At 43.2% G+C, this 23,936-nt stretch overlaps 1 long non-coding RNA gene across 1 annotated transcript in view; it reads left to right on the top strand.

Annotated features, from left to right (window-relative positions):
• The first annotated feature begins 2,224 nt into the window (after positions 1-2,224).
• LOC129734363 (uncharacterized) overlaps positions 2,225-23,936 on the top strand; it is a 40,097-nt gene continuing 18,385 nt past the window's right edge. Inside the window, exons 1-2 of the long non-coding RNA XR_008729988.1 lie at positions 2,225-2,370; positions 6,855-7,046. This is a non-coding gene — a long non-coding RNA (uncharacterized LOC129734363). The remainder of the gene's footprint in view (positions 2,371-6,854; positions 7,047-23,936) is intronic.

Raw genomic sequence — 23,936 nt, 5'->3', positions numbered from 1 at the left:
CCTTGTCCGCAATATGTGCACGGCCGAAAAAAATATTTCTAGTCAAGCCATTTGAATAGAGGATTGGTATTTAGCAAAGAATTTGCATTGTGGCTGAAGTGTTCCTCGGCGTGCTATGCTGTGCTAGTCACTCTGTCCTGCACCCGCCCAGAGACCAGCAACACCGCTTTCCCTGGGAAGCACCCAAGGGAACTTCAACACAGCTAAGGGACAAACCAGTGACAAGAGAAGTCTTCTAGGTAAATAGTTGGTTCTTGGGTTCGCTTTTGGAATTGATTGATTGCCACTTGGAGCCAAAAGCCAACCCAAACCCACCCTAAGCAAGCATGGCTCACCGGGTGTAGGTCACAGCAGCCATTTGGAGGGCAGAGGGTGCACCTGCACGAGCAGTTTGTTCGGGTTCTGACGTTGCACTTCTGAAACGTGTCTACAGCCGCCGCTTACTGCCCCTGGAGCAGCCGGGGAGAGCACACACTAAAACTCCTTTCGGATGAAACTCAACTGGAAGACAGGTTCTGGCTGGTCATTTGCATTCATTCACATGACCAGCTGAGCAACGGGCAGAAGTAAAAACCTCTTAAAATGCATCTGGTGTGGCTGTCATGTCCTTGACTCCAACGCTGTAACTCTGCTTCTGTCAAGCTGCATTACTGCCGGGTGCAGATTTAACCCAGAGCCACCCAGAGACCAGTCTAAGATGGTACCATGAATGTCCAGGGAAGTAGGGCTGGTCACGAACCCTTTTCTGACCTTACCACCGCCTGGATGCTCTTTTTTGACTTGGTCTTCTCTACTAGGAATCTGTGTCACAGTAGGTTTTGGGCAGGGGAAAACAGAAAGTGAGGAAACCAAAACACTGTAGTATGTTATTCTGTCACTGGAAATGTGATGGACCCCCCCCCTGAGTCGGAAATCATAATTGTGTATTATTTTGTATGCCTAATACGCTGACGATGGCAGTATAACAACCAAAATAGCAGCGAGGTTGGTAACTGAGCAGTGTATTCAATTTGGCATCAGAAATATGCATCAAAAACTGAATAGAACTATAAAAGTGATGTCACTTAAAAGAGAAAGTGTATGGGAGAGGCACGCACACCCAGCCAAAATATTCACCCATTGCATGTTTTAATGTTTGCCAAGTTGAAGTAAGATTGCTTTGCTTTTAGAATTGGAAAGCCTGAATCCAGCCAAGTCAAAGTAATATCATCCACATTTGCCAATAGTCTGCACGTTAGGGAATGACTCTGACCTAAATGTAATGACCTGATTTGAGAACAGACTCAACCACATAAGAGAGCGTTTACTCTATAGACTTAATTTCATACTGCAGAAGACACAGTTTTTCCACATCTGAAACACGGTGACTCACACCCTTTCGCCCTCTCTGGGAACCATGTCCACGCTCGGTCCCATAATGCTGGAAAGCACGGAATCAACATCCCAACTCCAACTTTTTACTAAATAATTTGGTAGGTAGAGTGCTTACTCAGGGTGTAGGAGAACTGGGTTTGCGTCTCCTTGGTGTGAACGCTATTGTCCTGGGGGGGGCTGTGTGGTGTGTGTGTTCCTGAGTTTTCCTGCCTACCGCGCTCCCTTTGCACAGAGTGCAGACAAATACTGGGAAGGAGGAAGTCAGCGCTGCTGTGATCTGGCTGATAGGGACCTGCAAAGTGCTGCAGGATCTAAGTTTCCGCGGACTGGAACCAAGGTTTCCTCCCCCTTTTTCTGCCGCAGTTCAAGTTCCTCCCTGAAACACCGTTCCCCAAACGTGTCAGCTGGGGGAATATGTAACGTTTGTAGCTCTTGAGAGGGTTTAGGCACAAGTCAGAAGCAGCTGGGCATGGTCAGGACTGCTGAACTTTCCTGGAAGACTGCGCCCTTCTTGGCTTTTATTCTCTAGCTTGCTAGCTGGTAAATCAATAAATAAAATTGTGATTTCCCAAAGATCTCCTTGTGTTAATATACTTTGACCGTTTTTCTAATGTCTGAAGCCTATCACAAACTTTCAAGGGTACTTTGGATTAAGGCAAGAGTTCAATGAAACTACCAAATAATGTTTTGGAAAACAGATTAACCTTTGCCATGAGCCATGTCTGTTTTGAGAAATATCATACTCTGATGAGAGATGCAGCACTAAGTTTTCACGTTTAATGCATTTTAACTCTGAGAATCTCCTTATGGCAATGACAGCAAATGGAAAACAGGCTCTGAACAGCAATAAGCACAGATATCCTGATCTCAGCAGATTAAGAGGTGTTTGGGAAATAGCATGATGATTGCAGCAGTAGAATCTGTTCTTACAATGTTCTGGGGAAACTGGTGAGCTACGGTGATGGACGTGGTACACAGTAGCTGATTGTCCTACAGGTGAGCGAAACAAGTGGAAGTTCTGGCTGAGGGGGAAGCAATTTACTTTGCAGCACACCTTGTTTACAGCTATCTAACCTTGAGATGGGGTTAACTTCTCCTCATTGGGCTTCTATGTGTAATTTCTAGCACCGATAGAAGATTTACCTAGATTTTTCTGTATGAGAAGACGAGAGGAGTTCCCTGATTTATTTTGAGTCTCTAAGAAACCTATTTTTGCTGTAATTTCTAGCTTGCAAAACATGGTAAAGCAGTGTCTGGGAAGGCTTGCATGAAACCTGTATCAGGAAAAAACTTAGGAGTTGTGGTAGGTTGTGGTAGCCCCCTCCATCCTGACTTGTTTTCAGTGAAACTCAAGACCAAACAAAAGGTTTGCTTTTCCCTTAAAGAAAGGTAAGTATTAATAGAGATCAATATGCTATAACCATTTATCTTTGCCACCTGTAAAACTCAGTAAGTTTCTGGTGTGCGCTATTTTGTGGAAAAACTTTGGGAATTCTTCTGAATCTAGTTTTATAAAGGAATCAATCCTTATGTGGTTATAGCAGGGTTTTTTATGTCAATTTGCCCTTGCACCAGCTTGTGTATTATGGATGAACAATTGTACAGAGTAGAACACTTAAAATAATTAAGTTTCTGTTAGTGTTGTGACAGCTGGTGGCTATGGATGACTGATGTTTCACTAATTTCTCACAAATAGTAGAATATTTCAGTTATCAGTGTCTTACACTAAGACCAGTTCAAGAAAAAAACATAACTAACCTTCTTTTGAAAATCAGTGAGACCGCATCCCATAATGCAGACATTACAAACTGCAGTTCTGGTCCACAACATGGTGGACAAATGCAGAGCGGATAACAGATAATACAGGCAGCTTGGCATCACTGTTGCGTTGTTGTGATCCCTTGGACTTACCGATGCTAATCCAGCCATCACATAAGTACTTTTCTGGCACGTAATGTACGATGGCTTCTTGCCTTTTTCAGCGATAAGGGGTTTAGGTGAGCTTTATATTTTTTTCATTCTGCTGTGGAAGCACAGTACAGCTCAGTCATGAACACAAATGTGAGCCATGCCTGAGAAACTGGAAGACGCAGTGGGTGCAGGCACAGCTGAAAAATATTTGTTGTCTGAGTTCATTTTCCTCAAATGAGTTCTAATGGCTCTTTTTATTGTTTTTCTTTTGGATTTGTAAGATGGGTGCTCTAAAATGGAATCTGTTGCATTGCTGGTTCTGTATGACCTCAATTTACTTACTTGTCTGATGACTGGTGTGTTTGATGGCCATGGTGTGTCATAACTGCCTGTAGCCAAGATAGAACTTTGGGTTTCCCCACTTTGTTTTTCCCTGTGTGGTGTTTTTGTTCTTTTTAGCCTGTTTTCTGTTCTGCTTGTGTTGTCCCAGACATGCCCAAGAGAAATTTCTCTGTTGTACACCTGGGTGATACGATCTCATGTCTGAGTGTTCATAACCCATATAATTTATGAGGTGCATCATGTGATAAAAAAGTTAATCCACTGAATGACTAAGCTCACCACTGATGAAAATAATTGTATGACCTGGTAATGCAATAATCTTGGCAAATATAAATAACAAACACTGCAGTGGTTTATTGGAGCTCAGTGTTGTATTAAGAGATGCCCACTGCTAAACCCCAGGGATAAAATCTATAAAATGAGGGAGATAAAGCTGTCCATGGAGTTCTCTGTTCTCACCTTACTTGTGAGGAAAAGTCATCCTGGACAATAAAAATTGCTTGTATTTGTTTTCTGGTTATTCTCATGCCAAAACACTGCAGAAAAGTCTCCCATCAGTGCAAGTGGTCGTCTTGTGCAGCTGCACGGTGGTCTTCATGATCAATCTGACTGCACAGCTATTTGGTGTTTGGTTTTACTGTTTTACTGCTGTCATCGTGAGTTTGATCAAGTGCAATGACCAGAGTCATTAGATCCACCTGCTTCAGCATTCTCCTAAGAAAAAAGGAATCTCTGGCTAATATCAACGTCACATAGCAGTTTCTATCCTCCACAAATACTTGGCATAGTAGAGTGAAGGGGCGGGGGGGGGGGGGAAAGGGAGCAGTGGAAGAGTGTGTACCAGTGCCAGAGTGTGTACCAGCAAGGCAGAAAGCTTGCTGTCAGCGTGGCCTATAAAGCTGAATTATTCTGTGCCGGGATCTGAAGCACTGTGCTGGCAACTTTAATAGGTGTAAAGGCACCTTCTGCTTCTGGCCTGTTAAACTTCCCCCAAGAGCTACCTGACCAGCCTAGATAACATGTGACTGGAAACTCAGTGCTAGAAAAAAATCGCTGACACTGAGCACACGGAGAATTTGCACAGTATGTAAACATATACTTTCTGTATGACTGTGGCTCTGAAACCAGGATCAAGCTTTAATGTGCAATTACTACAAACTATCATGGAAGTTAAAAATCACTGTTTCCACTAAAAATCAGGAAGCTAAAATATGGCTTAATTTAGAAAGGAAGCAAATTCTTACAGTTAGGGTCTTATGGACATATATTTGTCTGATGCATAGTTGGTCTGTGGATCTTGGCTGGAACTCATAGTGCTACCCCCAAAAGAAGTGAACAACAGAAACTCTAAGTTTCTCTCACCGGGTCTTTATCTGAATGTAAGCTACAAAGTTTGTTACAAAACTTTTTCTGCCATAAATCGTGCTGTCAGACCCAGGTTGCAAGTCTCTTACAGATCAGCAGTTCTTTGTAGAAAGTCAACACCTATAATGAAACTGGTGGTAATAGTTCTGTACACATTCTCAAAAATATAAGCAATAGGCTCCGTCTTGCCCATAAATATTATAGTTTGCACCTGCTTGAGTGAGTAGACTTGCCTGCCAAAGAAACTATCTTCATTTACCTACTGGAGACAGACTGTATAGTGTGCTGTTCCTAACAAAAGCCCCTGCGCTGCTCAATTTTCCCTCCTCCCCTTTAGGCTTCTAAATTACTGACAATAAGATAGCAGCTGCGAACAGATACACTTATTTCAGTATAGCAATATTGTATTCTAGCATTCTTTCTGGATGTTTCCTTTACTGCTTTAGTTTTCCCATTTTAGTTAGTTTAGAAATCTATTAAAATATAACAAGTCAATGGATGGACTGTATAAATGGCTCTGCAGAGTTTTAAATTTACTTTCGGTGACCCTGTATCAAACTAGCCTGACCTGCAAATCAACAGATGATTTAACCGCCATCTTTACAAATTTCATCTCGGCTCTCAAATTTATAATATGATCTCTCTGCCTCTTACATAATTACCAGTAATAAAGACTAGCACTCAGAATTTAGCTGAGAATTATTTTGATGATGCATGAAGCAGAAGAGGCTCCAGATGCTCTCTTGAACAGCTATCACTGCTTAGTAAGCAATTAGGAGTAGTCACAGTCTTTCACTGTATTTAAACAGCAAGTAGGCTACTGGGGCCTCATCCTTATAAAGGTTTGTAAGTGTTACTGAATTGTAAACAATATTTTAAGACTGGGAGCCGGAATTCTACGTGTGATAGTGCAGTAAGCAGATAAGACTTTAAGGATCCATTTGAAATACATATATTAAAGTATTGAAATATTGTTAAGTTCTGCATAAAATGCAGTTCCATACAGAGCAAAGACGCTGATGGAAAGGTCGCTGTGTGACTTTCTGTTGCTTTTTACAAATGTTACGATATAAGATAATGAAATAAAAATTAGGTAATTTAGAAATAACCATCTTAAAAGAACTACTCTCAGACAATATAACCAAGCGGAAAGAACTTTTAACATATTCTGGAGTGGTTTTCTCTATTGCTTTCTGGCCTGAGAGCCTGCATCCATCTTATATGGCATTCCCCTCACATACTGAGCATTGCTGATGAACTTCATTCTTCCCTGTGCTTCATATCTCACGCCAGTTGATCAAAGCTGTACACAAAGTAAGTATATTTGTTTTCTTAGAATTGATTCTATTCATAGGGAAGGCTGTGTGGCTGCTGGTGGCAAATTAAAGCTTTGTCCTACTACTTCTAAAACTTGTCAATGCAAAATTGCCCATTACCTTAAATAAGCTTGGTCTGTTCATTAGCAGGAAATTAGTAGCATCAAGGTCTAAAAGAGTATTGGTTTCACAGACAGGAAGCTAGAAGTCTGATCACAGGAAACTTCAGTAACGTAAGATACTATCAGAATCCAAAATATACTACGGACAGAACAAGTCTTCTTTTCTGAGCAATCTCTAGACACTGATGATTCATCAAGTCTTTACTAAAATAATAAATTGAAACATTCTAGGATTAATATGCTAGCAGGTGTCTTCAGCCTCACCGTGACAACACAGGCAGCAAGCTAGGAGTACAGAGCCGTAAAGACCACTTGAGGATGGACTGAGCTTCTGTTTTGTAAGCTTGCTTAGACTACAGTGTTACAGCTTTATGGGATAATCCTCTTTTCAATCTTTACTCATTTTCACTCTGTTTCTCCTTAGAATGATAAACACGTCCTGCTATTCGTCATTCCAGACTGGCTATAAAGATTGTTTCAACAAAATACATTGTTATGCCAACACAATGATTTCTGGAGTTTTGTTTAATTCTACTCATAAAAGGAGTATGTGTCTGTGCCAACTATTATTGAAGGCTAAATCTTGTCTTAACATGTCTGAGAATGACATTACAAGGTAAGTACAATGACTGGATGACTCAATACATGCAGAACAACACTGGGTTCCTGCCTATGGGGAAGGGTGTGGAAGAGGAGAGAGGGGATACCTACCAGACAGTTTCCCTCTGTGGTTGTTTGAACTGCACAGAAACAGTCTGGCCGCTTCGTGGTTTCATATGATGATTTCACCTGTACAAATCAGAGGATTGATTAATATGCCTGATTTACTTTGGGGATTTTACAGTTGCTAATACCAAAGCTCTAGGTTTCTAGCTGAAATATCTGGTCACCTTAGTGCAGCTCTACCTTGCCCTCTATTTGAAGCTGCATGTTAAAGACAGATTTCGTCTCTGTGTGCTTAGAATCTCTCTGCACGCCTGAAGATTTATTTGTTGCCCACTATACAATCTTACCTTCTAAACATATCCAGATGCTTAATCACTTGTGCTCAACTAAATTAGAAACAAAGGAGAGGTAACGTGAGAGAAAGGTATAGCAGTGTGATCCAAGGAGCAGTATGCAAATTTCTGGACAGAATATTCCATCTGGCCTGTAAAAATAGATGTGTTCCACGCACCAGAGGAGATAATGTGAGCTATATTCATGGAGAAACTAGGGAGATAAATCTGAGGTGCTAAGAGCAAAATCATAGACTACTGAGCACAATGCAGTCTTAGGTAAGTACCATGACAACATTTTTCTGAAAGAATCAAAGATATCTAAAGAGATGTCAAAATCAAAGTTTCTTAGCCACAAAATATATAGTCTGAGAAGGTATTTCAAAAATTGATAACATAAATGATCAAAGGAATCAAGAAAGCTGATAACAAACTTAGTTAGCAACCATCTTGAACTACTTCTCTTGGTGCCTGAGCTATTTAGCATCTGTAAAAGAAGAGAGAAATGAACCTTTTTATAGCCTGTGCAAACAAGAGATGAATAGTCAACTTGGATATTCTGATATCCAAAAATGTTATATAGACTTGCCAATAACTCAAAAGGTTATCAGAGATTGTTATTGAAGAGATTATTTTTGGAGGGCAAAAATACAATTTAAAAAAACCTTTGCCACCAGAACATGAATTGCACACCTGCAACTCCTGCTCTGCAGAAGACACAATGCATTCCTGTTGGCATTGTCATGTTCATTGTATACAGTGATCACATGCAGTCTGTACAAGTATCTCACACACCACAGCCTATGCAAGTTTTGCTCTCAAAATTTGTCATAAAAACCTCATAATGCATTTTCATACTTCTGCTGTTCTCAAGCAATACACGGCAATGTCACCCATTGTAAAAGGCCAACGTAACATTGAAAACACGTCAGCTAAGCAGTAGCAGATAAACAAAATACCTCTCTCTCTCTGGCATAAATTGATCGCTTGTTCACAATCTCAGGAAGTGAAAACAAGGATTAAGAAAGACTTAAAGAATGACCTTATGCTTTACTTGTTATAACACATCGGGAAGATAGTGTGGACAAAATTCCACTGATTCTAATCATGTCCTACATCTTTAATAACAGAACAAAAATTTGGTGGTTTCTGCAGGATTAATATTTACATACAAAAATTAATGATGACTTTTCACAGTTAGAAAGGGAGGCCTTGTTTCCATAAAATGAAAATCATAGCGGCTAATTGTAAACGTGTGCCACTTAGTAGCTATGATGAAAATACCTAACACTATTTCTGCAGTTCATCAGTTTCTGTGCCTGAATGAAAACTGCGGAGCTGTGCTCAGTATAGCTACTGGTGTCCCATGGTATCACCCCTTGTAAAACAGGTTCTCTGAAGGCAGGCCTTGTCCACAAGGAATAAGGTAAGGGAAGAGGTGAAGAAGGAAAAGGGAGGGGAAAATAAGCAGTTGGAGGCTGAATGGTTATTTAAGAAGAAAGGGCAAGAGACTCTGAAGCCAGAAGCTATGATTTTCTTAAGACGCTCTGTTTACATAGGCATTTTCAGTGACTTAATATTTTAAGAACTGTGACACGCCAACGCTTGAGAATATTTTCCATATCAGATAGCCTAAGTCAACCTGCTAAAGTTCTTCCCCAAGGGCCAAATTCAGTCTTGTTGCATCACTGCAAGTCTGCTGAAGCTAGTCTGTATGCTGGTATTAGTGAAAGGGGAATACAGCTTGGAAAACACAAATGTTTTCCATTAATTTTTTTCTCTTTTTGAAGCTGATGCTGAAGACTATCTGCAATTCAAGACTGTCCATGTTTAGGCTACATCCTGCAAAATGCATTAAAGCATAACTTAATTCTAGTCTTGTTCACAAATTAAAATTGAGTGTTTTGTGGGATTAAGGTCTGCATTTAGGATTTAATAATCTATCATCATAAAAATATACACAAATCTCTATTTTAATAACATAATTACAGAGATGATGCCATGCTCGTAGTACTATGTATGAATGTATTTCCATCAGTAAGAGAGAAATGAGAGCTATAGGCCTGTCAGTTGCCTAGGGACCTAAATAACACTTTGTCCCCATATTTTTTCCTTGTTTATTAATTGCATTATCTCCTACAAGTGCAACGCCCACAATCCTACACGCATATCAGTGTTGTATACACTGGTATCTGCGAAACTACTCAGAGAACGCTAGAGAATACAACGCCAAACCACAGATCATGCGGGTCATTTTCTCTCCCTCAAATGATTATGAACTACTGAAGAAAGAGTTTCTAATATGCCTACTGCACGTCAAACTGCCTGAAAATGCTGTACTGAAAGAAAGTGAAATCCTCTCTGTAATACGTTGCTGCCTCAAAATGAGAGGGGGTGGGGGAGAAGCTTAGGATGGACCTTGGGTACCCAAAAACAAGTATCAGGAAGTTTCTCCCTTGCTTCTGCAACAAATTGGTGAGGTGAACAAGACATTGTATCTGGTTTTCTTCCCTTTTCTTAAAGAATGATGTGGAAATGCTAAAGACGAGTTCAAAGAAGGGCCACAAAAACGATCCAGGTCCTGGAAAACAAGCATTAATGATGTAAGGTTTAAGGAGCTTAACTTATTCTGCTTAATTGAAAAGAAGGTGAAGAGGTGAGTTGCTCACTGTGTGTACCTACACGCACCTTTAACAAGCACCTGATAGTGAATGGTTTTGCAACAATACCAACAAAAGCAGAACAAGACTTACTGCCTGCAAAGTTGGCAGGCAAGTTTTGAAGCACTCACACTTAAGACAATTACCCAGTGATGAGGATAACTGAGCAGTGGAGCAAGTTATGAAATCACCATCACCTGAAATCTTCACAGCTAGTTACATACTTAAAAGATACTGTTTTGCTCAGCTTCTGGGATTAATTGCGTGGTCTATGAACATAAGGAGATCGATTGGGCTGGCTGGTTTTCACATTCCTTTTTGATCTTAGATCATGTGAATCCATGAGTTTTCCTCTTCACCCCTTTAATTTGTGGATGACACAAGGACAACAAACCTGCTAGCAGCTACAATCAATAGGCTTGTAACACACGCAGCTTTGTACCAACGCTATTCCAGCCTCCTGTTTCAGGGATCATCTGTTCAGCCCCTGAATTGCGCCGGGCTGACCCTGGCCCTGACCCCTCGGTACGTGATGGGCTGGACTTGTTGGGCCAGTTCGCAGCCTCTTTGGCTGCCAGGGCTGGGACGGGAGGGGGTGGCCAAGGGTGGGGTGGCCCAGGGTGGACTTAGCACGTCTCAGGCAGTCCAGCTCATTGTTTTGGGTGTCTGGTGGATCTTCTTGCTCTGTGCAATGTGCGAGGTCAGGCTGATGGCTCGATATTCTGCTTCGGGCAGCTCGATGGGGGAAGCTCTCTGCCTCCTCCGGGAAGCAGCGCGGGGTCCCCTCCCTGAGGGTCCCACTGCCGGCTCTCCCGTTCTCTCGTTGATGGGGATTTTCTGCGGGGCCGCAGGGCTGAGGCCTGGTGACACCCACAGCTTCAAGCGAGGGGGGAGGAGAGGCGCGTCGCGCTGGGGCACAGACCCCCCTGTTCACCTCAGCCTCACCGGGAGCCACGCTCAGCGCCCCCGTCCTGCCGCCGGGCTCCTGCCGACCTCGGCGCCGTTAATCACGCCGGTTAATCACGGCCATCTGCCGTTGCAGCCAGCGATGCGGCCCCCGAGGCGGCGGCGGGAGGCAGGTGGAGCTCGGCGGGCCCGAAGCCGCCCGGGCCGGGGGAAGGCGGGCGGAGCGCCCGGGGCCGGCGCGGAGGCCGGCGCGGTGGGAAGACGCGCCCGCGGGTGAGTGGGGGGCGCGGCCCCGAGGAGCGCTGCCGGGCGGCCCCGCTGAGGGACGTGGCGGCGCTGGGGCGGGCGGCAGCGTCCGCCTGTTGCTGCGGCAACCGGGCCCGCCGGAGCGCGGCCCGACGCCCCCCCGGCAGCGGCCCTGGGGCCGGGCAGCGCCTCGGTGAGGGGAGCACGGGGGGGGGTCTCCGCCGCCACCCGGCACCGGCGGGTCTCCCTCAGCGCCCCGTCGTCCGCGCTCCCAGCAGCGGGGAGGCCGCGGCCTGCCCTCCCCTCAGGTCCCGGGGCGAGGCGCCGTCGGGGGTCCCGGTGCCCCCAGCACCGCCTGGCCCTGCCGCTCCCCGGGTTCACGGAGGGCGCCTGGGCCTGGGCGTGGCCAGACCCTTTGCCCGCCGCTGGAGAACCCCCAGGGCTGGGGAGATGGAGGCAGCCAGGCCACGGCGGCCCTCTGCGGGGGTCCGGGCCTGCTGCGCCCCGGCCCCGGCGGGGGGAGGCCATCGCCGCTGCCGTGCCAGGCCTTGCTCCCACCTCGGGTGTTCCTGTGGGGAGTTCCCCCCCCCGGGCCTGAGGGACCTTCCCACCCGAAGGTGAGGTTTCCGCACCTTTGGGATTTTGTTTTTTGTTTGTTTGTGTTTAAAGAGCCCTTCCAGAAGACTAACCACAGAGTTGCGGTGTTTTTAATTCTAAACGAAGGCATGACGCTGACGTGCTTGTTTGCAGGCTGTGGTGCGCATCTTCCAGAGGAAAACATTGTCCGTGCAGCATCAGGCTTGTAAGCAGGCACGGAACTGCACGTGTTGCTAAACTCAGGTGCATCTTGTTTGCTATACAGGAGTTTTATTAATATTTTGATATATTCAAATTACAGTGACCCAGCAGCATCAGCACTCCAGTGCTCCGCTACATGTCATGGCACAGACATGGCTTTGTGACTCTGTCTGGCACACACTAATGTTTTGTGGTTTTGCCCTGCTAACGAGGACAAACAGAACAAAAGGGCAAAATAGATATTAGGAAAGAAGTGTTACATTTAAAGCCTTTGCTCTGCCCTTAGTTCATTTCCACTGTTCGTAATACTGTCAGGTTTCCAAAGCTCAGTGGTATCTCTTAATTTGGAATTTCCTTGTTTGTTGAGGTCAGCCCGTGGGGCTTATTTTAATTATTTTTTTTTTTACTGTTCATGCAATTTCTTATTGCAAACAGGAAAAAAATAGTTCTAAAACGTTGAAAAATATTAATTAGGCAGAGAGGGGATATTGCCCAGAAGTATCAGGTTTCGGGGTAACAGAAATGTCATCTTTGTGTCAGTGTAGCCATGGCTATTTCCTTCATTTACTGTCGTCACTTTTCTGGTGTTGGTGCCAGCACTGCATGTGGATTCATGAAATACAGGAAAGTAAAGCACTCATTGCCCTGGAGAAGATAAAAAGGCACAACCTTAGAAGAATCTCCAACTGCTATGATAATATAGCCTAAATAAGAGGTGTAACCTTGTTTGCCATTCCTGCCTATCCCATGTGACATGTAATAATATGCTTAAGTCCCCAAATACTGTTGTAAATCTGGCCCATAATCTACAGTGCACAAGCAGCAGGGATCTGGAAGAAACATCTGCTCGGAGCATGCACACCAACTACCTCTTAATACCTTATGGTGCTGAATAAGTGTCCCACTCTCTTTCCACTGAAATCAAGCTGTTTTAGTAACAATTTAGGTGATCACAGACTCAATTCCATCACAGATGTAGAAAGGACCGTTTAACTGTTTGTTTGGCCTTTTTTTTTTTTTTTAATTGAACATTTAGGTGCTTTTTTTTTCTGTTTTGACCTTCCCTTTCTCTTTCTGTCTGTATTTGAGTTTTCATTGCTGACTGTCTTGCTAATGTAGCAGTTATGCTGGGCAAATGACAGAGGTAAAGAATTAACAGATGAAAGCCAACTGGTGTTATCCACATGATTTAAAATTGCTTTTTCTTTATATAAGCAACATGACTGAGGTTGCTGTTTCAGCTTGCTTTATCCCACCCATGAATCTCTGGATTTAGGATTTACATGTCAGTCTGTGTTCTGCATTATATCTTTATTCTTTTTGCCTGTGTGTGTGATTCATTATCGTTTAGCATCATAAAGAGAATCTCTAGTGTGCAACACATACAAGTCAGAGACACCATTATAAAACTGCTGTCCTGTGGTGCATGTAATCAGGAATATGCCCTGAGAGGAAGCTTTGGCTTCCCTAAGATGTTTTTAGAATTCCTGTGTGGCAAAATATCTCCAGTATGCCCATGAGTGAGCAGTATCAAATGATTTTCAAAGCCTGGGCTGCTGCTTTGTGCAGTTTTATTTTAGGAATAAACACTGCAAAATCCAACTCAGGGCTATGAAAATGGGAAGGTCTTGGCCTTATTGGTCCCTTTGGAATATGTATTTAAAATGTCACATCAGGATAATGGTGGTGAGATTCATGACCTTGTTTGCAAGGGTGTCCTAAGCTAACAGTCAACAGTGCCTCACACACGGTTGCAAATTTTGACTGTAAAGCATTATCGAAGTGGTATAAAATCTTCCATGACAGCAACAAACATCACCTGACTCACTGAAGAGTCACATTTGAATTCAGATTATTTCTGAAGTAGAATAGTCTGTTATTTTGTTCAAAATTACAGTGTGGCCACGGCAGGAACTTGAATGAAGCTGGGAACAGTGGTATTTGGGAAAACCAGAATATCACTGTATTTATGTTCATGCTTTTTGCAGGCCTCCACACTGCTTAAGGGGGAATCTTTTAAGAGCTAGATCTTCAGATGAAGATCTGGTTTCATTTTTTTTTTTTCACCATCTGGGAATTGATGTATTCTTAGAGAACTGCAGCTTGTTTATCATGTTCTAAAGCTGGATACTCTTGCATGAAAACAGAAGCGCAAATATAAATGAAAGTGAATGGAGTTCAGAAGTGCTGGAGATGAATACAAAATTGAACAGCAGCACTTTGTCATAGGACATTTTAAAATCAGGTCTTGCTGGGTAAAAACAAAACTACATCTTGGTACTTTAACCATATTAAGCTTAAAATTCAGGAGAGAAGGCGGCAAAGAAGGAGCAAGAGTAAGATGCTTTTAAAAAATAAATCATTATAATACAAGGCATAGCATTTAGAATTAGAAGAAATACATTTATTTCATGTATATCTCAAGGTAGTTAAAGTGAATCAATGTTTGATCCACTGAATTTTATCCCAGGAGTTTCTGTTCATTTTCATGAATAAACCAATGAATGTAATTAAAAACCGGAAGTAGTCCCATGGAGGACAGAAGTATAAATAGATTGGAGAAGGGATTCTACATATGAATAGAGGATAGGTCCATCAGTTACTGTAGAATAATACTGTGCTCTTAATGTAACACGCAGCTCAGGAAACCTGTTAACTGGTTGCTGCTGGAAGCAAGAATGGCAGGGTGAGATAGGCTTTTTGTGCACTGTAGCATCTCTGCTTTCTGTAACTGTCAGATTTTGCTACTGGATGTAAGCAGGATGGTGGCTAGGTGTATGGGTAGAAGCACACCACAAAAACTGAAGTTGTCATAAGGAGCCTTTATTTGTCAGTTCTGTGTCCCTTAATGTGATAAAGGTCATTTGACTTTGTTTGATAGTAACTGTAGTATTGCAGGATTGAAGGAATGAAGGCTTTTGGGTTTTGCTAATTAAAGCCAAAAAACTTATAGGCTTCAATTTAAATGAGTGACACTTGGCAAGTCTGAATTATGCAGCTGGAGGAGCTCCAACACTGTCTGACTCCTAGATATGGGTGAGTAATTGCCTCTGGTCTGAAAAATTGCCTCTGGTCTGAAACTATTCTTTACGAGGCAAAACACATAATTTGGTGATGTTTGTTATAAGCTATATTTTACTTTGAAAACCACAACAATCCTTTGTCCTCTGAGGAATGTGGAGTTGTATTTGTGCTCTTTTGATGGGGTTTTCTCTTTTAGCCTTTGTTCTTGGATTTGCTGTGCAGGTTAATGTCTACTTTGTAAGGCTGGGTGCATCGTGGGTTGGCCCCAAGCACCAAAGAGCCCATGTCTGTGTAGGGCTCACAGCAGATGAGGAATCCAGTTCAGACCTTCAGTCTGTCCTCTGGTTAAAGAGAAAATAGCCATGGTCAGTCCTCTGTAAGTAGCTATTATGGTTCTGCATTTCAGTTTCCCAGTCATGTCTACTTCTTGCACCCTCGGTTGCCCTCGTAGGGGTCAGATGTGAAGCAGAACTTCTTCAAAGGCTCTTTTCATCTCTGCACTATGTCCTGTGATGAGAATCACCAATGCAAAGAATTGCTGCTGCCTAAATCAGGATTTTATTGCCTGGTGGGTACAGCAAGACCACACGATAAATGTCGATGGTGCAAGCTCAACGTGAACTATCCCCCGCCCAAGTCCTCATGTTAAAAATTACATATTCACAATGTATATTTGAATGGCCTTGTTACCCTGTTCTGATTGCTGGCAGATGCTGTACAGCTAATGGTGTCATTTCTGTTACTACATCAGTTGTTAAGTGGGCCAGAAAACAGCCTTTAAGATTAAAGTTTAATCAATCCAAGTATTTTGAGAGCGAGCAAGTATAGACTTTATTCTTCTTAAGAATTACAGTCTACTTTTTGAAATCCCTGGCACAGATAGAATGTTCTGTCAGAAAATGTCTCCAGTGAGAAATTGCAGGCAAAGAATATTTTCTGTGGGATGGCATGAGCAACCTTCTACTTTAAAGCCTGTATATTAATTGCTTGTTAATGGGCAGCTTTTGGCAGAATTTCTTCTTGGTATGGCCTCAAGAATTTTAATGGAGCATCAGTCAGTGAGTGGAGAAAATATACTTTAAAAACAATAAACAGGATATTCAGTGGTTGTGTCAGTGTGTGACATTGACTGAATCAGTCATGTTCTAGTTTCGGTCAGTTATATACTCTGCATTAACTTCATTAAGAGCAGAAAGATGTATTTCATTCTTCCAACTGCAATGCAATATATTTTTCTGGTTTACACTCCCCACCGCCCCCACCCCCCACCCCCTGTTTTCAGAAGGTTATAAGGAGAGGCAAACATAAATGTTAAAAGCCCTGTGGATATTAAGGAGTTCATTTTCTGTGTCTTGTTGTCATTTTCAGAGGCTTACAGGCCTCTGAAAGTGATTGCCAAAATGTTTTCAAGCTCACCGAACATTTTGTATGCAATGTTTTCACAAGCAGAGAGGCTATTACAAGCTTGAGTCTTACAGGTACACTAGTGCATATATGTAAATATGCACAAAATGTTCTTTTCATTAGAAAAAAACAATCAGTCTATTTATCCTTCTCATGAAAAAAACAGTGCTGCTGAACTGTTTGAGCCCCTTGGTTTTGATTCCTATGCTTTCCCTTCTGTTAGTGGTCATTGGTTTGGTATTCTACCCAGAAAAAAAGGGAAAGTTAGCTTTGTTTAACAACATGCCTTAAACCAACCAAAGGTAATGTGAAAAAAAAAATCTCACAAAACGGTTGAAAATCAAAAAACGGAGTCCTCAGCACTGAAGGGCTTTTCTGTACCCAGCTGTTCTTTGCTGTGTCACCTCCTCTCTTGTGTTCTGGCCAGCTCGTTTGAGAGGAGGAAGGGGAATTCTGAATTGCTTGAATGAGCTTTAAATTTTGTCTGACAAATTGATGCATGTTTTGGCAATCTGAGAACTCAAAAGGTGAAAGCATAGAGCAAGTTCTCTCTTCTCCTGGTCTGGCATGGTCCTGTGCCAGCTTGCTGAGCATCGTTCCCACGAAAACATCAAGAGTAGCTAGCTCCCTGTAGAACAAAGGAGGACCGGTTCTTCAGTTTCCTCACCTTTTCTAGCTTTGTAGCTCACTACTTCTATTTCCAAGAAGCAGATGCAGTAAGTGTAATTCTGTGGTATGTGTGTTGTAACACAGGGATTGGCAGACTTTCCTGGGGGAAAGAAAGGGCTCTAGCCTGTCTCTATTTTTCCTGTCCCAAATTAGATGTTAAATGTGTTGGGAGAAACTTAACAGGAACTTGGAGACATTGTCTTTTGAAGAGGAAAGATCGCTTTACTGGTGGCATCTCGCTTTTTGTGGAAAGCGGAGTGTCCCTGTTGCTGTTAGACTTACAATTCGATGGCAGCCAGAAGACAAGAGCTATTGCCTCTCACCAGGGCTTCTCTTGGGATGTTGCAGGTCTCTGGTCCTGGTCCTGTGTTGGATTTACTGTCTGCCATTCAGGGTCTATTTTGCATCAATGCCGACAACTACCAATCTGCTCCCCCTCCCCCTGCCCTTAGAGCATGTAGTTTCATGGTATCTAATCAGTAGGAAAATACTGTGGAGCCTTTAGCATTGCTGTATACCTAACAAAGCGATACTAGCAAGAAACTGGAGAGTTAAATTTTTTAACAGATCCTGCTGTTCACCTTTAAATACGCACCTTATTTTATAAACATAAGTACTGTACACACAAGTGCTCTGCAACCTTAGTTCTGCTGTGTCTTTGTCCTTCTGCACGCACTGTTACTGCTAGATTGTATTTTCCTTAACGCCAGGAGCTCTGCATGCTTAGGGCAGAGACTAGCTCGTGGAAGATCACAATTTAATAAAGGTTTTTAGGCAGAGTAGAGATAAGAGAAGGTTAACATCTTCAGGCAGCAAAGATAATGCTGTAGTCAAGGTCTTAATCTACTGTAGGGATATCGCTCCCCATGAAGAGGATTTTAGGTGCGGTCATTAATTGTGCATGTATCCCACTCGGGCGGAGGGGCACCACCAGGTTAGTGAAGTACCACATTAATCATGCTTTTGCATGGAATGCCTCCGTTAATCAGGTCTGCCTGTGTGGCACACCAGGTTTTATCCAGAATGTGAAAAAATACTTGAAAAAACACCCCAGCCCTTAGCATCTAGCTTTGCAGAGTAAATCTACTTGTTGCATTGTACCTGTTGAGGATCTTTCTCTCCAGCTAGTTCTAATGCTTGGGGAGATATTTTTAAGTAGTGAAGATTATGACAGCTGAGGCTAAATTTTAGCTTGAACCTAACAGTTCATTCGAAGGCTATAGAGAAACGAGACAAAACCACATGGAAAACACAGAAGTTTGAAACTAATCCTGTATGGCTAGATGCATATATTAAAATGTCTGTGATACTGTTTTTATTATAAAATTCATTTTATAGCACAGCTTTAAACTCCAGATTCACTATTGGGTATCTAATTCAAAACTAAAAGCAAAACATTTACCAGCCATCCCAGGGTTCACTTCACTTGGGCATGTCCTTTGTTTAAGATACCTTGCATTGCCTTGTTCATCAGGTTCAGATCCTTGAGCCATTCATTGAGCTCTTTCCCCCTATGTATCTTCGTAGCTCCTTCAGCTTCCTAAGTCCTTTAAGTCCTGTATGGTTCATGATCCTTCTCTCCCTCTCCCTCTCCCTCCCTTCTCACTGTTGCTGGCTTTGTGCTTTTTCCTTTGTTCTAAGCCTTTCCATGTGCTTGGAATAGCTGTGCAAGCAGAGTTCACAAAGACACATTTTTTTTCTAAAAATGATTCGTAAGACTGAACCTATTTCTAGCTGCTTTCCAACTCAAAATGCCATACATCATCCTGTGTATGTTTTGTATTGATTTCTGTGCTCCTTTGGTGCCATTAGACTGTAAATTTTTGAAGCTGACTCTTATTTGTACAGTACGTTTTACCTAGTGCACATTGCTCTGCTCATCTAAAGCTCTATATAAATAATGAAAATGTACAGGGCTTGCTGGCACAAGTCAGTGGAGAGCTGCATTTCCTGAGGCTCTGCTTCAGAGCCCTGCTTTGTTTCCGGGAGCTCAGCTTTGGTTTTGAGTCTGCTGTGCAAGTATTTTACATAAAGCTTCATGTGAGCTTCAGTTCTGAGGCTCGTCGGTCTTGTATGTTACGTTAAGTACACACAGACCTGTGTTGCACCAGAACATGCAGAATGCAAGAAAGGCTTAGACAGCTTCCTTTCCACACCCATCTCTTCCTCAAATGCAGAAACAAAATGACTGAGAACCCTGCCTAGAGCATGGGAGTGAATATTATTGTCCTGGAAGCATGAGGCGTGGAGTGAGGAAGGTGTGTCACCAGCCCACAGAACAGCTGGTTTTGGCCAACATGCAAGCTGTGTGAATGAACTCTCAGCAAATACCTGCTTAGAGTGACTGTAGTTGTAACTTTAGGATATAAAGCAAATTTGGGTAAAAAAAGCATGCATTGATTAAGGAACCCGTTTGCCATACAAGTGGTGTCTTAAGGCACGATCAACAGCAGCAATCCTCCTGGAAGTTTGCCAGGTTGAGTTATTTTTGCATTGTAAAGTGCCTTTGGATAATTTTTCTGAAGGGTGCTATATAAATAAAACAACTGCCTGATTGATTTAAAGTGAGTCTCTTGAATTTTGGCTCCCCCTTCTACAAATTGCATGTGTCTAAATTTCCCTGCTTCAGAAATTAAACCAGATATATCATGGGTGGAATGAGATTAATTTTATTACACACAATAGTTCATTAGTGAAGTAGGAGCAATTTCATGTATTTATGCATAGCCTGCCCAGAATTTTTTTACTGCAGCTCTTTCAGATGTAAATAAAAATATAATGCTCATTGAATTGCTTATTAGACAGTATACAGTACTAGCAAGTGTTTATGGTATTGTGCTGTAGGTTACATTTCAAAATTCCTAGGGAGTATCAAGCTGGAATTGGCACTGGGGACCAAACCCGCGGTGGAGGGCTGACGTTCTGGCCAGCAGCGTGGGCTGCCCAGAGGAACAGCAGAGGCAGAAGGTTGAGGCATTGCACCCCGGGTCTGGGCTCTGCAGTGCACTGGCGAATGGCTTGCACGTGCCCTGTGGAAAACAGGAGCTTCAGCTCAGTTCTGGAAGCTCCAGGAATTCAAATAGGGGCTGAGCCTCTGCAGGCACCACCCTGGCCGAGGCCTGTCAGGACTTCCCAGGCTAAACCCAGAAGTCTCTCTCGCTCTTTGCCTTGTTCCGAGAAGGCAGCGTCTGTAACTGGGACTGCAGCGGACCGTGGGGGGGATGCGGGGGGTAACGGCAGTAGCCATTCATTGGTAGCTGCTCACCAGAGAGTCTCCCTGTTTAAACTGCATGTTATTTATGTGCCTGCATCTGTTTTTGTCGAGTAGGTACCATATGTGAATGTGATTTTTTTTTTTTTTGATGCCACAAGTATCTTTGTAGCCCAGTTTATTCCTACATACATAAAGGCAGCTGGCAGCTGGATGAGACTAGCAGGCCTGTTAATGTCAATCCTGAGTCAGTCAGCAGGATCAATGTTTTGAGGCAGTTCTTTCTCCCAAGTGGCTGATCACAGGAGCTGCACAGAGATTTCTGCTTCTGGAACTGAATTCTTTTTGATTATGCAGTAACATCATGTTGCAACACAATTAGAAGAGCTATTCGTAATCCTGCCTGCCTTTGCTGTTTGCTATTATTTCCGGATCTCTATCTACTTGGTAATAAATACGTGTCTTCTTGAAAGACACGCAAATGGTGACGACAAAATTGTGTATTTTCAGCTTGTTCCAGCATAAACCTGTGCAGCTTTGTCTGGTGTAGTGCAGTTCTTTTCTGCTCAGGGTTGGTAAGACTATGCAAGGTGACCTTCTGATACAAAGCACTGTGCTGAGGCCATCAAACTCACTTCTCGTTGGACCACAGAAGAAATTAATCTCTGTTCAGATGTCATTATGGGTCCTGCGAAGCCCTTTGGACTCACTTGAGCATTTTTATAGAGCCTTCATAAATTTGATTATTTCCCTTAAAAAAGGATTTGTGTATTTTTCCTTAAGGAATAAAGTGGACATTATCTTTCTGAAAGATACAGCTAGGGAATGGTTAAGTCTTTTAATATCCTTAGGTGGGAATTAGGGAGCAAGAATGGATGCTTTGTAAGGAATTACTAGTTATTATTACAGACTTCTGAAAAACAAACGTGAAATTAACAGTTGTGTGTCATTTCATTACTGCTTTGGCAGTCTGCTTTCTTTTTCTTTAACGGTAAGATGGTTGCTAGGGCTTTGTAGTGAATAACCTTTTTGTGTTCAGCTCAAGGCAGAGTATAATTATTTTATAATTTTGGTTTGCGGGGCTGTTTTAGACATTTTCAGGAAAGAAAGAACTCGGCTTCTATTACCCACCTTGTACTCAGTTGCCAGTCATTGGCATGTCACAGTAACAGAAAGAGAAGCTCTGTGTCTGTCCTAATCATTCGCACGTGGTATTTGCCTGAGGATCTGGCTACCACCAGCGAGATGAATGTGGACTTGACATTGTTACAAGCTGGCACTGATTGACTTTGAAAAGTGAAGCTCCCTGTCAAGGTGCATGTGGGATAATCACTGTGCGGGGATGAGGTGGAGGACAGCAGCTGCTAGAAGTGAAGGAATTGCACGCTGGGTTAAAGCTGATGTCCTGCAAACCCACGTCACACTTCGGCTTTAAGGGGAGAACTTACTTCTAGGAGCCAACAAACTTACGCTTCCACGTGGTGTTACTAACCTTCCCCCCATCAAACTGTTTTTTTAGGACATGACAGGTTTTCAGTCAGATGCTCTGATACATCTGTGTTACAGCTGTGTGCAGCGGGCTGGCGTCCGGGTAGGATCTATCAGATCAAAAGCGGGTGTCTCAAACACGAGTATCCATGTCTGAGCTGCTTACCTTGGGTCGCTCAGTAGTCCTGGAGGGCAAGTTCGTGGTCAGGCACCCAAAGGTGTGATTTGCCCCACCTGACTGCACGTCGTCCCTGCTTGGTCAGTTAAATTGTGCTTTAAACTCCCAGCTATGTGGGCTGTCTGGCTGTGGGCTGACATGGCAGCAGATGCCTCGCTCCGATAGCAGACAAGTTGCGCGGCCGACACCTGCAGTCAGACAGATCCCACGCTCCGGCAGTGCTGCGGGGGAGCCTGCAGCACCGCAGCCCAAACCCGCCTCTGCTAAATGCACAGCCCCACACCTTACGCCCTGCGGCTCCACTGCAGCTCGCGCCTGCCAGATGCAGCACCCTTCTCCTCCTGTGCTTTAATGCACCGCAAGAATGCAGCTACACCTCTGCTGTGTGCTGTACCTTGCTGATGAAGTGCTTGCAATCCAGTGCTGCAGACATTACGTCGGGTTTTGTCCTTGCTAATTGCTTTACTACATGTGCAAAGTCTCAAATGATGTGAACGCTAACAACAAACCCCCTAAGTTCGCCTTGCTGGGAGCTATTTAGAATGGCAGACTCCATGTATTTAAGGATTGGAAAGTGTTTCAAATGAGAGGAAACATATTCTTGCTTAAGGTGTGTCTCTAACTTGGGATCCATCACTTCTGCGCGTTGCCGTGGCAACGCTGCAATGGCATGGGAGTTCCTTTTATGGCTGATTTCCGAGCGGAGCGTGGCTGGAGCTGGCAGGCTGTTACCAAGCAACCCCATCCTATGCTCCTGTAACTAGGAAATGCAGCTGGTGATTTTTAATATTGCCCATGATTTGGATCATATGTTCGTTCTGTCAACTTCTCTCTTTTTGGTGTGAAGTAATTACTGTGGAGGGCTACAGAAAGATCCCTGTTTCATGGGGATTTTTTCCCCCTCCTTCTTTCCTGTAGCTGAATGTTCAATGTGGGAACGTTCATAGGAAGGCGAAGACAACAGTCCATTTATTAAAAATAAATAAATAAATAAAATGTTCTATTCAACACGTGATGCTGAAGAGTAATTAAAGTGTTGCCATCTGCACCGTGTGAAAAGAGATGCATCCATAGCTTCCCAGGTTTGCAGCTGATCAGATGTCATGTTTCAGGACAAGCCTCCTGAACCACAGGTGTTGAAATGCTTTGTGAAAGTTTCTTCTAGTTCCTGCTCTGATACTGGTTCCTTTTGTGGTTTTATCATCCCTGCACTTCAGAGGGCTTTTGATAATATCCTGCCTTGTGGAGGAGGATGTGTATTAGTAAAGCTTAAGAAATCATTACGAAGATGGATGATGAAATTAAAATGTAAAGTTGTGTTAAATATTTACATTGTAGTCTTATCCTACCTGAGGTTGCCTGTCAGGTCCCCCTGGGAGACAAACAGATAACAACGGCATAGTCCATATTGCCAAGAACAGTCACCTTGATTTGAACAAGAGGAAATAGTTTATGCAAAGATTAACTTCAAGCTCACAACCCCTCCTATTCAAGCTGCTAAAACTATGTGCATGTTTAAAGTTAACTTGGACGTTGTTGTATCAGAGACCTGCCAAGGGTAGGTATGACAGGCTGTAAATGGGGGGTGTCAAAGTAGGAGTCTCTTACGAGACCACTGAAGTGTGTGTTGCAGAGGTGGGGTCCTGGTGAGATGTTGCACACCCACGGATCGAGGCGTGCAACATAGCACCCACGTTCAAAGCAGCAGAATAAAGCTGAGATGAAATCGCAGGGAAAAACATTGATTTGCTGGCTTTGAACTGTATTGTAGATTTCCTTGTATTTTACAGATCTCCTGAACAGCGGCAGCTGGAGGAAAGAACGTAACACGTTATTCCCAGTGGTTGCAACTTGCAACCTGCCAGCGTCTTGTTTTGAGCCAGCTCCTAAACATCCACAGCAAGTCGACTGCGTGCTTTTTATG

This window comes from Falco cherrug, chromosome 20 (genome assembly GCF_023634085.1).
Source record: "Falco cherrug isolate bFalChe1 chromosome 20, bFalChe1.pri, whole genome shotgun sequence".
Taxonomy (NCBI): domain Eukaryota; kingdom Metazoa; phylum Chordata; class Aves; order Falconiformes; family Falconidae; genus Falco; species Falco cherrug.
This window is presented reverse-complemented; position numbering and strand designations above follow the sequence as displayed.